Below are 19912 nucleotides of genomic sequence, written 5' to 3'. Positions count from 1 at the left end.
TATGCACTGAACTCCAAGTTGCAGCTTCCAATATGTCCTTGGTAGGAACTCTGAGGAAGGCTGCAGAAGTGGCAGCAGCTCTGGTGGAATGAGTCCGTATGGTCCCTGGGATTTGCTTTCCATGGTGTGAATAACAAAATCTGATTCCATGAGCAATCCATTTAGAAATGGTTTGTTTAGAAATGGCTTTACCTTGGGAACTTGAAGCATAAGAAACAAACAATTGTTCAGATTTTCTGATGTCCTTGGTTCTGTTCAGGTAAAAACGTAGCTGTCGATGTACATCCAAGGAATGTAAGATCCTTTCCCCTTTATTTTGAGGAGTGGGGAAAAAGGTTGGCAAGTGCATAGTTTGATTTAAAGCCACTTTGGAAACCACCTTAGGCATAAAGGTCAGATTAGTCCTCAAAGATACCCTGTCTTGATGAAAAATAATATAAGGTTCCACCGCCATAAGAGCTTGTAACTCTGAAACTCTCCTGTCAGAGGTTAGTGCCAACAGGATAGCTGTCTTCCAAGATAAAAACTTGATGTCAGCAGAAGTGGCAGGCTCAAAAGGAGGCAAGGTTAGTTTTTCCAAAACATAATTGAGATCCCAAGCAGGAATAGGAGGAGATCTAGGAGGTCTTAAGTTCTTAGCTCCTCTGAGGAACTGTCTCATGAGCTGGTGGGAAAAGATGGGAGGGTCTGTATTATAATGAGCAGAAATAGCTGAAGCATGGATCTTAATGGAAGAGAAAGAGAGACCCTTATGTAAGAGATCCATCAAGTAAAGTAGAATTAAAGTAATGTTAGGAAGAAGAGGATCAGAATCCTGAGCCTGCATCCAGGAACAAAATCTTTTCCATTTTCCCGCATAAGATTTCCTAGTGCTAGGACGTCTAGATTCCAAAATGACATCCACAACCTGCTTGGGTAGGAAAGAAGAAATCAAAGGCCCTGGATTAACCAGGCCGCCAGGCTGAGAGTTCTGACATGAGAGTGTAGAACCTGACCCTGATGTTGGGCCAGAAGGTTCGGAGACTGAGGTAAAATCCAAGGGGGCTCCAGGCATAGGTTTATTAGAGTTGGATACCAAAACTGCCGAGGCCAATTCGGAGCCAACAAGATTATCATCTTGGGTTTGTCCTGTTTTATCTTCAATAACACTCATGGAAGAAGAAGTAGAGGTGGAAAGGCATATCCCGAGAGGTTCCTCCAACTGAAGGACAGGGCATCCACTTTCCAAGCCTGTCTGTGGAATGTCCTGGTGCAAAAAATCTGCAGCTGATGATTTAGATGGGATGCAAAGAGATCTATGTGAGGACATCCCCATACTGCTGTTATCATTCTGAATATTTTGGTGTCCAGCATCCACTCGTGTGGATCCGAAAGGTTTCTGCTCAAACTGTCTGTCAGTAAGTTTTGTTTTCCTGGTAGAAACTGAGCTTGAAGATCCAGATTGCAAGTTAGAGCTGTGTTCCATAAATCCATGGCTAGTCTGCAAAGGGGGTAGGAATGAGATCCCCCTTGCTTGTTTATGTACCACATAACTGGTGTTGTCTGTCCGTATTAGTAGTTGTCCTGGCTGTATGAGATTCCTGAAGGCCAATAGAACTTTCTGAATGGCTAACATCTCCTTTAAGTTGATATGCAGGTGCTTCTGATCCTTTGTCCAAAGGCCCTGCAGACAATTGCCCTGAAAATGGGCTCCCCAAGCATAATCTGAGGCATCCGTGGTTAGAATCTGAGAGGCAGGAGGTAGACGGAAGGGCTTCCCTTTGTTTAGAGCACATGCCCTGGACCACCAAAGAAATTCCTTTTGAAGGCAAGGAAGGACAGGAATCAGTATGTCCAAACTGTGGTAATGCTGAGACCAAACACTTTTTAGGTACCACTGTATTTTCCTCATGTGTAGTCTTGCATATGGTATGAGAAGGATGCAGGAGGCCATGTAACCCAAAGCCTGCAGGAATTTCCTTGCAGATAGATGGGTTAGAGTTGCCAAGGCTTTGAAAGTTGATGCCAGCTGTAATTGTTTTTCGGATGTCAGAAAAGCCATCTGGGTTGTAGTGTTTAGAAGAGCACCCAGAAAAGTTATCTCTTGTGATGGTGTCAAATTTGACTTTTTTATGTTTACAGAGAATCCCAGGAATTTGAGGAGGCTTTGTACAAAATGTAGATGCTGGAGTAAGACATCCTTGCTGTCTGCCTGAATTAGACAATCGTCCAGATAAGGGTATATTTGAATTCCCTTGAGTCTGCAGTAAGCTACTACTGGAGCCAGGCATTTGGTGAAGACCCTGGGTGCAGTAGATAATCCAAAGGGCAGTGCAGAGAATTGAAAGCGCCTCGATCCGGCCTTGAACCGGAGGTATTTTCTGTGATCCTGCCTGATGGGAATGTGTAAATATGCCTCCTTTAAATCCAAAGTCACCATCCATGCATCTTTGGACAGCATTGGAAGTAACTGCTGTAGAGTAAGCATCTTGAATTTTGGAATCTCTAGAAAGGTGTTCAAGACTGACAGATCCAGAATGGGTCTCCATGAATTTTGCTTTCTTGGGACTAGAAAGAGCCTTGAGTAAAACCCTTTTCCCATCTCTGAAAGAGGTACCAGTTCTATGGCATTCATAGCCAAAAGAGCTTCCACCTGGTTTAAGGCCTCCGTCCATTGATGTTTTGGAAGGTCTGGCCATCCGTTTGGCCTTGGCAAAGTATGAAAATGGAATTTGTAACCTCTTAAAATCACATCCAAAACCCATTTGTCCTGGGTTATTTGAGTCCAATTTTGGTAAAGAGAGTTTTCCTCCGAGAGGGGCTTCCAGGCAAGACGTTCCTGCAGCCCAACCGAGGGAGTCATTGAGCTTGTTTCCTTTGAGACTGTGGTCTGTCCTCTCCTCCCCTAGGGGTAGAAGCAGTCCACAGCCTTGGTCTATAAGCAGCCTGTGTTTGAGGCCTTCCTCTGGAGCGTCTATATCTACCCCTTTGAGGCCTGTCTGAAGAGGGAAAGGACCAGTTTTTTGATGGCCAATTCCTGCTAAATCTAGGAGGCTGTACTTGTAAGAAATCTTTAACTGTTTGCATGGATTTCGCCTTATCCTCCATCTTTTTAATCACCTCTTCAGCTTTAGATCCAAACAAAACATTATGCTGAACAGGAGCATCCAATAATTTAGCCTTTACTTGTTCAGGTAAATTCTGTTCCTTTAGCCATGCATGTCTTCTAATGACTGTGCCAGAGGCTGCAGCCCTACAAGAAGCCTCCAAGGCATCAAATCCACAGTGTAAAACATGCTTCCCAACTTGTTCAGTGGCATGCAATAGGTCATGTAATTCCTTATCCTCTGCACAGGCAGAAATGGAAGTAAATTTTTGATTTAAGACAGATAAGAGAAATTGCTGATATTTAAGCATATGAAACTGACAGTTTAAAGCCCTAATGGACAAAGTAGCAGAAGTGTACACCTTTTTGCCCCATCTTTCCAAGGCTCGAGAATCCTTTTCAGTAGGAATAGGATTTTTGGCAGTAGTGGCCTTAACACCCTTAAGACCCTGAGAAATGGTTTCAGGGTCAGCAGTAGGATTCTTGTATAAAAACTGGTGGGAATCATGAACCCTGTAGTACCTATCAGGCTTAACAGGAGCAGGAGAAAAAAAATCAGGGTTAAATTAGCCTCCGAAAAGGCATCATCCACAATATCCAAAACAGGAGGAATTGCCAGGGGTCTATGTTGGGGTAGAAGAAGAAAATCCCTCAGTCTTTTCTTGGATTCTGAATACTCCTGTCCCTCCCAGTGGAAATGTACCCTCATTTCATGCAGAGTTTCCCCAAAAGAAAAATCCTCAGGAGGAGAAGCTGAAGGAATGGATTCTTCCACATCAGAATCCTCATAAGGAGGGAAAGAATATTCCTGATCAGAAGAAGAAACTGAGGAAACAGAAGCCTGATCAGAGGAATCATAATAAACATCCTGCCTTGGCCTTTTGTCTGGAGGGGGATGAGAACCCCTAATCATTGTGAGTAAATCCTCTGCCATCTTGAGTAACTGTTTCTGTGACTTGGGAGCCAGTTCAGAAGAGGCCTGTGCTGAAGTCTTTGATTTAGAAGGAGTCTTTGCCTTTGTCTTTGGCTTTGCCTTTACTTGAAGCTGAGTAGGCCTGAAAACCCCTTCAGAAGCCGGTACCTGCACAGCGGCTCCAGACTCATCCGAAGGAGCATTGTCTGAAGGACCTGCAACAGAGATATTTAAAGGCCTGGTTGGCTCCTCATGAGAGTACGTTTCGGCCGTTGGTTCTGAAATGGCCGACGACAGGGGCTGCAAAAGCACCTCACTGACGACGGCCGAACCTGAAGCTGGCTCCACATGTGCGCTATCATCAGATTTGGACCTCGGAGGCCTGGCTTTATCCTTGCTACTCTTGTGAACTCCAGTAGATGGAACCGTGTCCGACGACATTTTGTAGTTAAAGTGCCTACCGAAGTAATGAAAAGCAAAATCGTACCTTCGCTTGAATGTACGCTGATTGAATCTAGCACAAAACCGACAACTAGCTACGTCATGGTCAGGGCCCAAGCAAGGAATACAGTAAGAATGAAAATCCTTATGAGGTATTTGCTTCCCACATGAAATACAATTATTAACTTTTTCTGACATCGGAGTGGTGCAAGAAAAAAGTTTCCCCAATGGGGTACTTAGCTTTGAGTGGAGAAGAAAGTCTTCAGACCGAAGAAAGTAGAAATATTCATCAGGAGTCTACCGACCAGCACTTGCGAACTGCTATCACCGCACGGCAAGAAAGACTGGAGAAGATGGCGTCGGTTGTCAGCTTTATACTCCTGGTGCTCTGACGTCAGGGAGCAGAGTTGAACAACCGACGCCGGAACCAGACTTTGGGATTCTGGCCGACCGAGGGCTGCCTGCCGGCAGGGGAGAACCCTACAGTCATGACTGCAACAGTGAAACACGATGAACATCTCTCCATTGATACAGACCACCTTTTGTATCTTCACCTTGTTTGAAGTAGTTGTAAAGTAAAGATGAAAATATTTTGCTGAAAATCTTAAAATAAATGACAACACTAAGTGTGGACCAGTGTGCATTCTCTTGCATGTTTCCACCCTCACCTCTTCCTTTATTAAACAAGATCTGGTCCCTCCTATGATAATTATATGTCACCTCACAGAATACAACTTTTCATAGGGAATGCTCTGCAAAAATTATACATCAAATGTACAATTCATAAAAGATCACACTGCTTGCTGAACAGATGAAGATGACAATGCTAAAATAAAGTTATTAACATTAATTTAAATAAAGGAAAGGTGTAGAAAGTGAAGTGATTTAAAAACAACACTTAAACATTAGGTAACAATGGGGACAGGAAGAGTGCCAATCTGATGTGACATCAGAGTTGTTACATTAACGTAGCAGGCTGTGTCCAGTTGAACCTCTTAGAGCAAAGTTTTGCCTTCAAATCACTTAGGCATTCATTCACTGTCATTAAGCTTGTGTCAGTGAATTGAGTTTGGGATTTTTTCCCACTGAGCTGCCAATTTAATGCATAATTTTCTACTGATCATGTTTTGGGAGTCACATTTAATTGAACTATTACTGATGCCATTACTGTACCCTTTTATTTCAGTGGCCATAAATGACCATTAATACTTGTCTGTCCTTCTCAATTTACTACTACCAGACACTTGTGTTGTATTCAGATGAGAAAACTGTTTAAATCACTTGTTGATAATTCTCAGTATATAGTATGCAGTATGCAACATTGAAATCTCAACTAGCAGTTTCTTTCTTATGTTTCCAAAAAGACCAGAAAAATTCCATTATTATATTTTGTTTAGTTTAAGTAGAACTTAGTTGATCAGGTGATAGTCCATCTGCAGCTGCAGCATAATCAAAAGGTTAACATACTACAAGCACTAACACACACACACACACACACACACACACACACACACACACACACACACACACACACACACACACACACACACAGACAAAAAAAATCACTACTACCAACAATACCATCTCAAGAATTCATGAGGTGATGCATACAAAAAGGCACTTGAAATTCCAGAAAATGTAGGACAGATTCTTCGGCTGGGGAAGAGGTAGAATGCTATGCATATGGGCATTCCTTGGGACTTTTGAGGTAATGATGCAGAGATGTACTTATTTATTTTATTTGTATATCAACTGGATAAAAACCACTAATGACAGTTAAATCTTTTTGTTAGTCAATGCAGTAGCACTAGTTACATGATCTGGTCAGTCTTACAAGCAAAATTAAGACTAAGGGAATCAATCCAAGCTACAGATAAGGATTCATTATTTTCTTATCCCTATGCCAAATAATCTATTTTCAGCAAACAAGTGACAAGATCTCTATTAGGTGGCCATCAGCAAGTCAAGCTGTCATAAGCAGTCTAAAATCTGCTAAGAATCAGATCCATTTAAATGATGATCTTATAAGATCAGCAAGTATGTCCTACATCACTGAGAAATTGTTGGGTAAAAATAGTAGCCCAGTTAGTGTTTGCTTTTGTTGTTAACAGTTTCAGGAAACATAATGGAGAGAGATTACAGTCAACTGTTTTAGATGTAAAGTTCATCTCAGAAAAGACTCGGGGGTAGGCTGGTAGCACTCATATTTCTTATGTGAAAGGAGACATTTCCCTAGCAAAACAATAGGGGAACATAAGCCTCCAGGATAACTCAAGCTTGTTTCATGGCAGATTCAACCTAGTCTAAAAATGTTGTGTATGGTATTTACATTTTTTTTTATCATTTTAATTCCTGTTTCTGTGATGGATGGGATGAAGATCACAGCAGTCTGTGCATTTGATTCTCTGATACCCTGGAAAAGGAATACGATGTTCTGCTAAACATTAGCTGCTTCTGGTAGGTGAGTTTGTGTGTCTGTGTGCAACATTTGTGTGCTCTCGTGTATGTGTGTGTGTGTGTGTGTGTGTGTGTGTGTGTGTGTGTGTGTGTGTGTGTGCCTATGTTTCTGTGTGTATATGTGTCTCTCTCTGTCTGTGTATGTTGGTATCATGGTTCTGCACCTTTAGACTAAAAAACATAATAACAGCTAACCGATTAACTCCTCATTAGAAATTTACTTTACTCCTAATACAAAATCAGTTTTGTGTTTTTAATGGAGAAGTCCAGCATCATTTTCTAACTCCCAGTGATGCCTCAATGTATGTTTACTAGCTTGAGGGAGGTTTACTTTAACAAACTCTGATCTACAAACATCATGATGCTGCATTTGCCCATAACCTACTTTTTCCCAATAGGCAGGGAGTCTGACACCCACTTTTGTTGTTGGTAAGATGCTACCTGACTGCTCAGCCTCTGAGCAATCCAAGGCCACTCCAAAATCTTGCTTATCATTATGAAAAGTGGAGCTCTTTCTGTTTGTGCTTGTGGTTTTACAGAATTTGAAAATCAAAACGTTATACACAATAGGAGGAGTGAAAAAGACAGCAAGACGCACAGAGACAGAAATAAAGAAGAAAGAAAATGATGATATAATGGAAAAAGAAAGACATAAAGAAAGCAATAACACTTGCTTCACTCAGTAGCTGGCAAGTAATTCAGTCTACAATGATAATTAATGAACACCGGTGTATGTAGTTGTGTATATATGTACTTGGTTATTAATTTTCACAACTGCATTAAGTTAATCTGCACATTCTCAAATTTTACATTGCAAGTGATGGCGTTGAATGCCAAAATAAAATTTGTGGAGGAGGTTTTGTTTAGTTCAAAACTCCTGGTATACATAAATCTCCAGTGAAAAAGGGCAGCTACATCTGTTATTGTATTGCTACATGAATTTCATCTTGAAAGTTTAAAGGTATCTGAAAATCACTCAAGCACTGATGTTCAGGTTATCATGCCCTAGCATCTTGTGAATGAGTTCTAAGAACATGCTACATTGTATACAGTTTAGTACCTGCAATGTTACTTTCCAGCATCAACCATTTTGGGTGCTAAGGGTTTGCTGTACTTGTTTTACAGAAGTATACACAGGCATGGCTCTATGTCTGTTTTAAGAATTAAGACCACAGCTCCTTTTTCCTTGAACTCTACTGCAATGATCTTGACTTCTTTCAACGCTGAAATAACAGTAAAAGCATAGTCAGCCTTCATTGAAGAGTAAAAGAGAACCTTTTACTTCTCATTTTAGACATCTCTGTTTCAATTAGACTTCTGCTTTTAATTGCTTTAGCATGTGCTTTCTCTCATTTCCTCTGACAAGCTACCCTGCTGCTTTTCCACTGTATAACATCTAGGAAACAGTCGGTGCAGACAGACAACCGAGGCAATTAACCTTCTTGTTTCCCTTTTGCACTTATTAATTTTACAGTCTCTTGCTCGCTCTCGCTCTCTCTCTCTCTCTCTATATATATATCCCTCTCTCTCTGTCTGCCTCTCTTCTGTGCTCTGTCTGCTATAGAAGTCACACTGCATAGTCATATCATTAAATCTTACTCTGCTACTTACGTATTATCGCAACCACATTTCCAGCAGGAGAAACGGCTCTTTTCCAAGCAGTACTTGTGCTGATAAGTTACGGCTTCTCATGAACATTTGAAAGGGTGGAGTATGTTTGGCCCACCTGAAACACTGACAGCCTTATATGTTGTTTACGGTTTATAGTTGCCAACATTTCTGTAATGGAATGCAGAATGGACTTTTTCAATAAAACAAGGTGCAATTTCTCAAAAACGAAGAACTGTATACATGTGTGTTGTGCTGCTCTGCAGTTGAATGAGATAGTAGGAAGTGTCATTATTCTGGATTTTCAGTATTTCTTCTCCAAAACAACAGCTAAGAAGTGCTAGGGGCAGTGATGGTTTTTGAAAATCCTACCTTTTGATCAAAACAGAAATGATTAAAAATTATGGACATTCTGCGAAAAGCTGATGAATTCAGTGGTAAGTTGACCAGTTGTGTCATACTTATAACGTGCTACCGCTTAACATTACAGACTGTGTAGCTGCACTGATTTTTACATACTTTTGTGGCTTTGAATAATTGCAGACATCTAAGTACACATCAGACCATTTCTGTACATCAAATGCCATGTTTGTACGTTTCTGCTGAACACAGGTTCAAAGATAGATTTCCTAACATAAAGAAAGGTACAAGACTAACAGCTGCTGTCATAATTTCTTTAAGCAGACCTTTATAATACATCTTTCTCCCTTTCTTGCTGAAATATATATATGTACACATTTTTAGGTTTTTGGAGTACATTTATCTGCAGGAAAAGGGTTCATAAAAGAGACGTTTCTCCTGTTGGAACTGTGGTTGCGATAATACGCAAGTACTCTTCCTTTTACAACAGTAATACATTTCTTCTTATGTGCCTTTCCAGCAGCACAGACTTCTTATGTAAATGTGATATGTATCGAGGAGTATTAGACACCACAAAGAAAGTGACTATGGTATGCAATGGCTGGAGTGCCTCTCTGTGCTTGAAACACAGCAATATTACTAAATTACACTGTAGGCAGTCTGGCACACTGCACAGGAAGCAGTACAAACTCTGTTGCACCACTATATGTACTGTGCAATATTGCATACTATATAATAAGCAATGAAGACTCTGTGCCCTGTCAGTTTAAGTATTTGTTAGTATGGCAAATTTACAGGAACAGTGCAGACTATGTGCTGTATCATTATATGCACATGGCTTTGTGGCTCACTGTGCAGGAAATAGTGCAGAGTCCATGCTCTATGAGTGTATGACTGCACAGTATGGCTCACCGTACAGGAAGCAGTGTAGAGTTTATGCTCTATGGGTATATGTACCACACAGTATGGCTCACTTTAAAGGAAGCAGTGCAGAGTCCATGCTCTACTGGTATATGTACCACACAGTATGGCTCACTATAAAGGAAGCAGTGCAAAGAACGTCCTCTACGAGTATATGTAAAGCACAGTGTGGCTCTCTATACAGGAAGCAGTGAAGAGTCCATCCTCTATTAGTATATGTAAAGCACAGTATGGCTCACTGTAAAGGAAGAAGTGCAGAGTCCATGCTCTATGAATATATGTACCGTACAGTATGGCTCACTGTACAGGAAGAAGTGCGGAGTCCATGCTCTATTAGTATATATACTGCACAGTATGACTCACTATAAATGAAGCAGTGCAGAGTCCATCCTCTATTAGTATATGTACCGCACAGTATGGCTCACTATAAAGGAAGCAGTGCAGAGAACATCATCTATGTGTATATGTAAAGCACAGTATGGCTCACTATACAGGAAGCAGTGAGGAGCCCATCCTCTATTAGTATATGTAAAGCACAGTATGGCTCACTGTAAAGGAAGCAGTGCAGAGTCCATGCTCTATGAATATATGTACCGCACAGTATGGCTCACTGGACAGGAAGACGTGCAGAGTCCATGCTCTATTAGTATATATACCGCACAGTATGGCTCACTATAAATGAAGCAGTGCAGAGTCCATCCTCTATGAGTATATGTAAAGCACATTATGGCTCCCTATAGAGGAAACACAACAGAGTCCATCTTCTATGAGTATACGTAAAAGTAAGCAGTGCAGAGTTCATGCTCTACGGGTATATGTACTGCACATTATGGCTCACTGTACAGAAAGCTGTGCAGATTCCATGCTCTATGAGTATATCATAAGATCATAGGACTATATGAAATTATGAGGCTACTGGCCCTGAGGCCCTTATAAGCCTAGCCAAGAGTATAGCCCATGTTTATACAAATCAGCACCCCATGTCCCTGTCCAGCAGGGACACGGGTGGAATCCCAGGGATGTATTTTCTATTTCCCATCCAGTTATCCAGGTTGCAGATAAAAAGGGGTAAAGAGGTACTCTGCTTGACATAGACAGGGAGTCTATTCCACAGATGCGTGGAGTCTCACCAACAAGTCCTACTGATGTCAAAGACCAGGTTGATGCCAAGCATGCAGGTTACTTGAGAGGAGCTTGACTTGTGGATATGCAGCAGTCCCATCAAGGTAGGGTCTGAGATCGCCTTGTAAAATAAACACCTCTGCCAAGTGTTAAACCTGGGCCCCTCTCAACTTCAGCCCACTGCATTAACCCACCATGCTACATGAGTTTAGAAACAGTCAACCCAGCCACATCTCAAACCAGTGCCACTGTCATCTACAGCATAGTACATAGGCCACTCGGCTCTGAACCACCTGTCAGAAGTGGGATTTGAACCCACGCCTCCATGCAGAGTCCAGAATTCTCATGAACTGTGGAAGGAGATTAATCCTTGAGTCTGGCATCTTAGACCACTCGAACATCCTGACATACACACTCCGACATCCAAGCATGCAGGAGATATGTGTATATATATATATATATATATATATATATATATATATATATATATATATATATATATATATACTGCATAGTATGGCTTACTGTACAGGAAGCAGTGCAGACTCTGTACCAAACCATTATAGGTTTAGGGCAATATGGCACACCTTCCAGGAAGAAGTGTAGACTCTGATTTGTATCATTATATGTACAAGGCAGTACAGTACACAGTAAAGGAAGCAGTGCTGACTCTGTGCTGCACTGTTACAGTTACATGTATTTCACAATACTACACTGTGCAGGAAGCAGTACAGACTCGGTATTGTACCATTACATGTGGTTGGTAGAACGGCAAAGTTTTCAGGAAGCAGTACCGAGTCTGTGCTGTACCATTAAAGGTAGATGGCATTATAGTACACTGGACAGAAAACAATGCAGACAACTGTTGTATCATTATATGCACACAGCAGTTATGGTACACTGAACAGGCAGTAATGCAGTGTTTGTGCTGTATCATATGTATGTGGCAGTATGGTACACTGTACTGGAAGCAGTGCAAACTTTGTGTTGTATCATTATATGTATATGGCAGTTACAGCACACTGCAGAGAAAACAATCCAGACTACCATTACATGTACACAGCAGTTATGGAACACTGTACAGGCACTAATGCAGAGTTTGTGCTGTATCATTATATGCATGTGGCAGTATGGTACACTGTATTTGAAGCAGTACAGACTTTGTGTTGCATCACTATATATGCATGTCAGTTATGGCACACTGCACAGAAAACAATCCAGACAATCATTATATGTACACAGCAGTTATGGCACACTGTACAGGCAGTAATGCAGAGTTTGTGTTGTATCATTATATGAATATGGCAGTTACAGCACACTGCAGAGAAAACAATCCAGACTATCATTACATGTGCACAGCAGTTATGGCACACTGTACAGGCAGTAATGCATAGTTTGTGCTGTATCATTATATGCATGTGGCAGTACGGTACACTGTACTGGAAGCAGTGCAGACTTTGCATTTTATCATTATATGTACATGGCAGTTATGGCACACTGCACAGAAAACAATGCAGACTATTTGTTGTATCATTATATTTACACAGCAATTATGGCACACTGTACAGAAAACAGTGCAGACTCTGTGCTCTACCATTATATTTACTGGGCAGTGTGATGCACTGTATAGTGTATGCAATGTAAAAAAAAAATCAACATTTAGCGGTATTTCCAGCCAAATGTTTTCTAAAGTGACATGGTTTACATGACAGCCGCTTACTTTCTGAAAAGAAAACAGTTCTAATAATAGTACTGAAATAAAAATAATGACTCGGCTTAAAATATATCTATCTATTTATATATATATATATATATATATATATATATATATCTATATATATATATATATATATATATAGAGAGAGAGAGAGAGAGAAATCTCTATCTCTATCTCTAGATATATATATATATATATATATATATATATATATATATATATATATATATATATATATATATATATATATATATATCTACACACACATAAACACACACACACACACTCACACACGAATATATCACTTTATATTAATATATATATATATATATATATATATATATATATATATATATATATATATATATATATACATATAAATGACCGAGATAACATAGCTGAAATCTCACATAAACAGACACTGGAAACACTGGAAATTTTACTGATGGAAAAGAAACACTTGGCCACCATGATGAACTTTGCTCTTTCCTCACTGTAGTGTGATCTCACATTTGGTATATTTAGTTGCGGGTGGGGGTGGGGCACAGCCTCCACATGGGGGATTTGATTTGCTTTGGTTTGTGCTTTTTGTGGAGATGGACAAGTGGTTAGTTTCCTGGAGTTCCTTATCGGTGTTCCAACTGTTTGTTTATGTGAGATTTCAGCTATGTCGTCTCTGTCATGTCAGATTCGGTAATGTGGGATTTCGGTCTTTTCAAGTAGACCCATATAGATATATATATATGGATTCACTTCATAACATTGAAATATCAAAATACTGAAACTCAAAACACTGAAGCCAAAATACTGAAAGCTCAAAATACTGAATACTCAAAATACTGAAACTCAAAATACTGAAAACACATATTATGCGTAAACTCAGTTTAAACAACATAAATCATAACAATTTCTACCAAATATATGCAGGGGCAAGCCCCTGCACCCCCATGGGGCTGTGCCCCACACTCCCTGCTAATTAAATATATCAACTCCAAGATTGCACATAGTGTAGTTAAGTGCAATCTTGGAGTAGATATATATAATTAGCAGGGGGTGTGGGGGGTGCAGCGGGGCTTGCCCCCCTGCATATATTTGGTAGAAATTGTTATGATTTATGTTGTTTAAGCTGAGTTTACGCATAATATGTGTTTTCAGTATTTTGAGTTTCAGTACTTTGAGTATTCAATATTTTGGTCTTCAGTATTATGAAGTTTTGTCATTTTCAGTATTCTGAAGTTTCAGTGTTATGAAGTGAATACGTATATATATATATATATATATATATATATATATATATATATATATATATATATATATATATATATATATATATATATATATATATATATATATATATATATATATATATATATACACACATATGTATGTGTATATATGTATACATATATATATATATATATATATATATATATATATATATATATATATGTGTGTGTGTGTGTGTGTGTGTATGTATATAATATTCCCTAGTTAATCTAGTTTCCATAAGGGATTATTTTTCTTACAAAACCTGTAAGTTTATAAAAATGTTTTCTGTGCAGTATTTGTATTGTAAAGCAATACTGTTTTCATTTTCTAAGCATAATAATACCTACTGGTTGGCTGTTATAAGAGGTTTACAGACCTCCCAGGAAGTGTGAGGTCCTTTTTTCTGTGGTGGCATAAGGCTTCACAACCCCTCCTGGTGGTCTATTATTTTACTACAATGCAAACTTATATTAGGCATTATTGCTTAACATGTTAGAATATCAGATCAAAAAAATAAAAAAGTAATGATGTAAACAACTATTACAACTTGCTGATATTTAAAAACATACAATATGGTTGGTTGTCCACCTATAGATGCTCACGGACAGTTGACCATTATTCACATGACATCTGACAGCAGAATCTTTGCTTACAGAAATTGTTTAGGTAACTGCAATTATGAGTATTTCAGAGAGGTTACTGGAAGGTAAAGAAGATAGTTATTTCTTCTGAGTCAGCTAAGAATGGGACTCAGAAGAGAAGTCATCATGAGAATCTTTGAAATCAGATGTAGTACTAGCACAAATCAAAATGTTTCGGGTGGCAAACTTTTTTTCTAAACAGAGAATATCTGAATAGAATTTGAGATCAAATGAAGTAGTAGCTATCTATACATCTGCAGATAGTTGCAGTATGTTGAATGCATTGTGCATAGATGTTCCTTTCCCATCAAGATACACTCTTTGTAAAGCACACATGCCTCTACTATTAAACTATACAACATGATTCAGTAAACTGGCAGATAAATTTGCTGTGTGTATTCATTTCCTATAAAGAGTGCGTCACTCTGAGTATTATCTATTCTGTTACTGAGAGCATATGTTCAAACATGGAAAAAGAGCTTCTTACACAAGGTATTTCTATTTGTTTAACCAAAGTCTTTAAAACAGTTAACTCTTTACCTCTAAACTTAAGCAGAGTAGTTCAATACTGAACCTCTTTTATGCATCTCTGCCTGTCTCATATAACTTTCATGGTAGTGCTGGCCTCATTCTGTTTGCTGTACTTATTACTGACCATCCATCTACCTTACCAACCTCCTTTATAATCCTGCATTCTAAAGAAATGCTAATACTTAGGGTTGGTTCCTCTAAAAGATCAACTGAAAACTTGTCACAAGTTGATTGCAGTAGGCTGTGGAACTGGGAAAAAAATGACACACTAAAATTTGCATATATCTCCTTTGGTACTTGGCATTAATTAAACACTACCAACATGCTAACACCAACAGACTGACATACCTGGCAACAAGCTGAACTTTGTAAATACCTGGCATATGGACAGACCATTCATCATGCTTTAAATGGACAGATCATTCATTATGCTTTGAATCTCACATAGCAAAAAAAAAAAAAAGGCACAGTCCCAAATCCCTTATCCTCATTGGGCATGCTATATAGTTACAGTCCATAGGATGGGTAAGGCCAGTCTATAACCAAACAGGATAGGTTATTTCAAGCACAAAAAGGGAAACTGGCTTGCCTTAAAATGGCCTCCAAGGACAGCTAACTTAGTACTTACCTATGAACCTAAAAAACGTTTACTGAAATTAAAATATGTATCTTGCTCTTCATCTTCTCATGATTTCTCAGAAAGTTTCTCAAAATACTTTGGGAGGTTAAGCATAACTGATGACCTCTCAAAACATTATGAACTGCATTATGTTTATGTACTGTATTACTGCTGTAACCTAATCCGGCATAGGCGTGCAGTACAGAACTGCTACTGACAGAGACTTTGTTGAATGAATTATGTCCATATGTTTCCTGTACATGCCTCATACTATCCAAGGGGCAGATAAGCAATGCTCTGTGCACCCAATATGCATGCAATTTGATTCAAGCCCTGAACTTCCTAAAGGCAGCACCTTTGTGTGATCCCCCGTACCCTGAAAATTTAACACTGAGTGTATCCAGGGCACACATTACCCCATCCCTTTCCAGAAGAAAGACAAACAAGCTAAATGTTTTTCTCTCCTCTACTCTGTGACCCAGTCTCAACAGGTGCCAAACTGCTAATTGAGCTCAGAGTACCTGGATCACAGTCAGAGTTTAATCCCTTTACATCAATAGGGATGGCTCAACTTTGCAATAAAACATGATGGGTAGTTACTGCAACTTCTACTATTTCTCAGCAAGCAACTCTTTACAAAATACATGTATCTGTTACACATTTTATTTGTTTATTTGCCCTGTATTGACTTGGTTATTCCTACTAGGCTAGTAGCTTCTTTTCAGGGGAGATCCAAGCTGATGATAATACTACAAGTGAAACTTTGGCTAGGGTATCAGGGAACTTTTGCATCCATCTGAGATACTACCAAATCAAGCAGATGGGGCCTTGGTTTTACATCTCATCCAAAGGACAACACACTCAGGACTGCAACGCCTCTCTTATGCTGCACTGTAATATCAACAAGTGATCTGCCTGGTGTGAGAATAGAAATCACAGCCTTCTGCAGCAAAGGCAAATCTGCCATGTTTTTCTGAAAAGTTGGCAAAACATGAAAAACAATTTTGACACATACATTACAGCTGGGATTTATAGATGGTTAATACAATGCACAGCACAAAGTAGCAGGTTAGCAGCTATGCGCAAGGGGTGGGCAGCTCTAAGATACAGACAGCAAGGCTGGAAGGAATAATGCAGTATGTAGTAAATGTTAATAAATGCATAACCTGTAAATAATGATCACCATGCAAATTTGTCATGCAGATTATGCAGATGTACACACCCAAAATTTTTGCACCATCTCAGAAATGTACAAAATGGTGGCTTGTTATAGTGAAGATAGGTGAAGGCTGCCAGCCTAGCCAGATAGAATTTTGTAGCAAAATCTGTCATTAGTAAATATTAATATAAGCCACAGGCTTGTTCTCTTAAATGGTAAAAAATGGTGTTAAATGTGAAACTGCAAAAATGTAACAATAGTGCACTCTGCTGTGGGAAAGTTGATAAGTCAAGCATTGTGTAATTGTTTGCTGTCAAAAATCGGAGCTGAGATGTCTAAATGAAGGAATTCTTCCTATTGTTTTGAGGCCAGAGTCAATGGCTAGAATTTACATGTATAATTTATTTTATGGTTCCGGTTTCCTGACCAGCTGCAAGATCAAAAAGGCTATTAACCTCTGAGTTTCTGTTAGCCTGGAAAAACAGAAAAGTGTTAAGAATAATGTAATGTGAAGCAACACTGTGTTATCAATTTAAAGAGAGAGAATCAGAGAGCATTTTGCATTTTATCTTAAGAACATCCAACTCACCAGCACTGCCTATGCTCTATAAGTAAGTTTATTTTAGAACTGTGTTTTCTCTTAGATATACCTAGGAAATAGAAAGATTAGATTAGTTTTTTTCTGTGTTGATGTCAAAACTTTTCTACTGTATTATTTTAAGTATTTCTCTGTGATCTCTGAACTCTTGATAGCACTTTGTAGTAAGAAGTATTGTCTTGCATTTTTATTATTTATTATTAAACATTTTTAAACCTTTCAACTGTGGCTGTTTTGTGTAGAGAAAGGTTAAGCTCTAGAGTACATTGTATGTAGATAGTGATACTGTCCAAACCACCCCAAATAAGCCTTGCTGTTCAGTCACACTTACCATTTGGATAATAATATTGCACAGTAATAACTGGACACCATTTAGTAAGGGCCTTTTTAGTAGCTGATAAATATTAGTGAGTGGTGGCCGCTGGTACTACCTTTTAGACTGGGCAGACAGGGGGCACAGTTGGAGAATCTGTGCCAGTCTTCCCCAGGAGTATCTGTGTGTTTGTATATAAGCCATATCTCAAAGTGTGTGTGTGTCAGCTACATGGGCAGGGACACAAAGCACTGGTTGGACAGAAATGGTGCTGGAGGTTTTAGCTTGCCCACTAGGCTGAGATCCGGACCCTATAGCTGTGCCAATGGGGAGTCTTATTGGGGATCTGGAAAGAAAGGGAGAAACCAACCCAAGACTGACTGTGATCTCTGTGTGAGAAATTGTACTTTAGTGTGTGTGTATTTGTTCTCCTTTCCTATATGGACACCCCTCACTGGTGTTAGTGGTGAGGATTGAGGCTCCTTGATTGCTGGGCCAGTGTATGGGTGTCACAGCATATACTAATTTTGAATGCCTGTTTTCATGGGGTAAATGATAACTGTCATGCCAAGAGTAGTAGAAGTAGCAAATGCACAGCGGCCTCTGCTGGCTGATGATATTAGGGCCTCTACTCAGGAAGAACTAGAGCTCACAGAGTGTATGTGTACAGGCAGGCATCAGTGACATGATGCCTAAACCATTTCCCAAACATTATGCTGCAACATCTGGAGATCCCCTAGGACCATGTAGGCCTTTTATGATAACCAATTTCCCTGATTTTTTTTTAGCCTTAGATTGCACATATGCTACTATGAATGCCCCCCCCCACACACTGGGTCATGAAGACTTTGTGATACATTACTGGGAAGGGCATCAACACCTTGTACCACCAGGCTGTTTATAATGTCCAGAAAATTATATATAATGTAACTGTGCACCACCAGGGCAGTTTGCATGATTCACACAGTTGGCTGGATAAATGCAACAAGATATCTGCACCACTGGTTCTGTCCCATGTGGGACTCTGAAGTGTTGGATATCTGTCATGCACAAGTGAGTCCATCTGCTCAGTCTGTGCCTCTAAAATGGCCTTTGTAATGGGGAGGTGGGTAATCCGGTCCTGCCAGTTGTGATGCAGAAAGTGTCACTGTGTCAACTGAATGTACTTGTTGCATATTACAATCATAGGAAGCTACAGGTGCTTTGCTGACATCAGTATTATGTTGCTTTTTCTGTTGCAGCCTATAGCCGTTGTCTCTGTGAAGGCGTGAAGGCATGAATGCATGACTTCAACCCTCACCCTCTACATGCAGCAAGCATACTACCACACACATAAACAGTGCTAAAATTGATATTGGAAGACACAGTTGCCATGAAAGATGCTGCATTTACAGAAGAACACATGTGCAGGAGGCCTTGGTTAGTCCCTCACTTTGATCATGGTGTGAGATGTACTATAGTCTACTGCAACAGAATTTGCTAGAAGTGTACTTCCCCTCTTAACATGTGTGTGTTGGTACCAGCCTGGCTCCCATATTCAGGCCACCTCCAGATATAATGGGCAGCGCCTAATGGCTAGCAACTGACTTGAAAAACTCCTGAACCACAGTGAGCTGCTTCTGTGTTATCATTCACCCTTGTAGTGAGCCAGTCTGCTGCAATGCCCTGTGTTGTTTTCCTTTATATGGAGTATTTTATCAGCATGCCTGCCTCACACCTGTTGCAGAGACCTATTATGACCTCTCATAGCCTTCACATCCTGTACAATGCCCTGACAAATCTGGTCTTTGAAATGTTTGCATGCAGCACCTTCACCCTGGAGACACACTGCATGCATGCATAGGGTCTTCAGTAATGAGTTTCATTCACCTGGATAAAGACATTTTCAAGGCATTACCTCCCTTGTATGTTCAAGTCAGTACCTGTACACCTGAAGGCTCAATTTATCAATCAGTGGGTATGTTTGGTATGCTATGGCATAAATGTGGGTTTGACCCAGCCCCACTCCCTTGTTTAAGTATCTGCTTAACAGCTGCAGATAATGCTATGCACTGCCCCCCCAACACCCTTAGGTACTGTATTCATTCCTCTACATATGGACCTAGAACTCCACAATCTTGGTGGCATATGATCTCCACAGTATCCGAGTAACCAATGT

At 39.7% G+C, this 19912-nt stretch overlaps 1 protein-coding gene and 1 non-coding gene across 2 annotated transcripts in view; both read right to left on the bottom strand.

Annotated features, from left to right (window-relative positions):
- SLCO3A1 (solute carrier organic anion transporter family member 3A1) overlaps positions 1–19912 on the bottom strand; it is a 1904841-nt gene that overhangs the window by 583209 nt on the left and 1301720 nt on the right. The window lies entirely within an intron of this gene.
- Positions 11202–11314, bottom strand: TRNAL-CAA. Its single transcript has 2 exons — positions 11277–11314; positions 11202–11247 (listed from the first exon to the last, which is right to left on the bottom strand). It is a non-coding gene; the product is annotated as a tRNA-Leu (tRNA).

This window comes from Protopterus annectens, chromosome 7.part0 (genome assembly GCF_019279795.1).
Source record: "Protopterus annectens isolate FY-2018-M chromosome 7.part0, PAN1.0, whole genome shotgun sequence".
NCBI classification, from domain to species: Eukaryota; Metazoa; Chordata; order Ceratodontiformes; family Protopteridae; genus Protopterus; species Protopterus annectens.
The sequence above is the reverse complement of the archived record's forward strand: the minus strand, read 5'-3'. Positions and strand labels throughout refer to the sequence as shown.